The sequence below is a fragment of the Oncorhynchus clarkii genome, chromosome 4, assembly GCF_045791955.1.
Source record: "Oncorhynchus clarkii lewisi isolate Uvic-CL-2024 chromosome 4, UVic_Ocla_1.0, whole genome shotgun sequence".
Lineage (NCBI taxonomy): Eukaryota > Metazoa > Chordata > Actinopteri > Salmoniformes > Salmonidae > Oncorhynchus > Oncorhynchus clarkii.
Window position 1 is genome coordinate 91,880,557 of NC_092150.1, and position 2,500 is coordinate 91,883,056.

The 2,500-nt window shown below is 52.1% G+C and overlaps 1 protein-coding gene across 1 annotated transcript in view; it reads left to right on the forward strand.

The window, feature by feature from the left end:
• The window catches only part of LOC139407915 (transcriptional activator Myb-like), a 28,747-nt gene extending 28,454 nt beyond the window's left edge, over positions 1–293 (forward strand). Inside the window, exon 14 of the mRNA XM_071151795.1 lies at positions 1–293. This exon is cut by the window's left edge and continues 1,693 nt beyond it. The gene's annotated coding sequence lies outside the window, so the exon portion shown is untranslated.
• Positions 294–2,500: the final 2,207 nt, after the last annotated feature.

Sequence of the window (2,500 nt, forward strand, 5' to 3'; positions counted from 1 at the left end):
AGGTTTTGGTAAAAACCCCACTGTGTTTCAGAAAATATGACTTTTCATACTTTGTCTGTTTTGTTGTTGTTGTTGTTGTTGTTGTTGTTGTTGTTTTTTTTCTACCGTCTTTGTAATCTAACGCCACGATACTAAAACCATGTCGTGTGCATCAGATCGAAAAACACTCAGCAGTGTTCTTTCTCTCTTATCTTGTTTGATACCCTTTTTACATTTTTATAAAAGCATTTCCACAGGACAGGGTTTTTATGTGTTTTTTTAATACTTTTTCAATAAAGTCTTTTTTAAAATCATATCTTTGTTCTTGAGGTTTGTGTTGTATGATATTTTAAAGATGGACTCCTCATTAGGGGAAACAACACAGAGGTGAGCAGTGTGAAGGTGAGCAGTGTGAAGGTAGGCAGTGTGAAGGTGAGCAGTGTGGAGGTGAGCAGTGTGGAGGTGAGCAGTGTGAAGGTGAGCAGTGTGAAGGTGAGCAGTGTGAAGGTAGGCAGTGTGAAGGTGAGCAGTGTGGAGGTGAGCAGTGTGGAGGTGAGCAGTGTGAAGCTGAGCAGTGTGGAGGTGAGCAGTGTGAAGGTGAGCAGTGTAGAGGTGAGCAGTGTGAAGGTGAGCAGTGTGAAGGTGAGCAGTATAGAGGTGAGCAGTGTGGAGGTGAGCAGTATAGAGGTGAGCAGTGTAGAGGTGAGCAGTGTGAAGGTGAGCAGTGTGAAGGTGAGCAGTATAGAGGTGAGCAGTGTGGAGGTGAGCAGTGTGGAGGTGAGCAGTGTGAAGGTGAGCAGTGTGGAGGTGAGCAGTGTGGAGGTGAGCAGTATAGAGGTGAGCAGTGTAGAGGTGAGCAGTGTGGAGGTGAGCAGTATAGAGGTGAGCAGTGTGGAGGTGAGCAGTATAGAGGTGAGCAGTGTGGAGGTGAGCAGTGTGAAGGTGAGCAGCGTGAAGGTGAGCAGTATGGAGGTGAGCAGTGTGAAGGTGAGCAGTGTGGAGGTGAGCAGTGTGGAGGTGAGCAGTGTGGAGGTGAGCAGTGTGGAGGTGAGCAGTGTGGAGGTGAGCAGTGTGAAGGTGAGCAGTGTGAAGGTGAGCAGTGTGGAGGTGAGCAGTGTGGAGGTGAGCAGTGTGGAGGTGAGCAGTGTGGAGGTGAGCAGTGTGGAGGTGAGCAGTGTGGAGGTGAGCAGTGTGAAGGTGAGCAGTGTGAAGGTGAGCAGTGTGAAGGTGAGCAGTGTGGAGGTGAGCAGTGTGAAGGTGAGCAGTGTGAAGGTGAGCAGTGTGGAGGTGAGCAGTGTGGAGGTGAGCAGTGTGAAGGTGAGCAGTGTGAAGGTGAGCAGTGTGGAGGTGAGCAGTGTGGAGGTGAGCAGTGTGGAGGTGAGCAGTGTGGAGGTGAGCAGTGTGGAGGTGAGCAGTGTGGAGGTGAGCAGTGTGAAGGTGAGCAGTGTGAAGGTGAGCAGTGTGAAGGTGAGCAGTAGTATATTCAGTATTATGTCGTTCTATCAGTGGTTCCATTGCAGCCTGATCACTAGAAATTGACGTTGATTTCAGACGTGTGGGAAGAGTACAGTGTAAAGGAAGGTCCTGAGAATGTTGATATATAATATACCTTCCTATGAGCTCGTCCAATATATTAAACAACACTGGGTGTAAACTAATTTCTCCACCAGTACAGCCAGTAGAGGACTGGTCACCCCTCAGAGCCTGGTTCCTCTGGTCTACCCAGTACAGCCAGTAGAGGACTGGCCACCCCTCAGAGCCTGGTTCCTCTGGTCTACCCAGTACAGCCAGAAGAGGACTGGTCACCCCTCAGAGCCTGGTTCCTCTGGTCTACCCAGTACAGCCAGTAGAGGACTGGTCACCCCTCAGAGCCTGGTTCCTCTCTACCCAGTACAGCCAGAGGAGGACTGGTCACCCCTCAGAGCCTGGTTCCTCTCTACCCAGTACAGCCAGTAGAGGACTGGTCACCCCTCAGAGCCTGGTTCCTCTCTACCCAGTACAGCCAGTAGAGGACTGGTCACCCCTCAGAGCCTGGTTCCTCTTGTCTACCCAGTACAGCCAGTAGAGGACTGGTCACCCCTCAGAGCCTGGTTCCTCTGGTCTACCCAGTACAGCCAGTAGAGGACTGGTCACCCCTCAGAGCCTGGTTCCTCTCTACCCAGTACAGCCAGTAGAGGACTGGCCACCCCTCAGAGCCTGGTTCCTCTGGTCTACCCAGTACAGCCAGAAGAGGACTGGTCACCCCTCAGAGCCTGGTTCCTCTGGTCTACCCAGTACAGCCAGTAGAGGACTGGTCACCCCTCAGAGCCTGGTTCCTCTTGTCTACCCAGTACATCCAGTAGAGGACTGGCCACCCCTCAGATCCTGGTTCCTCTGGTCTACCCAGTACAGCCAGTAGAGGACTGGTCACCCCTCAGAGCCTGGTTCCTCTACCCAGTACAGCCAGTAGAGGACTGGTCACCCCTCAGAGCCTGGTTCCTCTACCCAGTACAGCCAGAAGAGGACTGGTCACCCCTCAGAG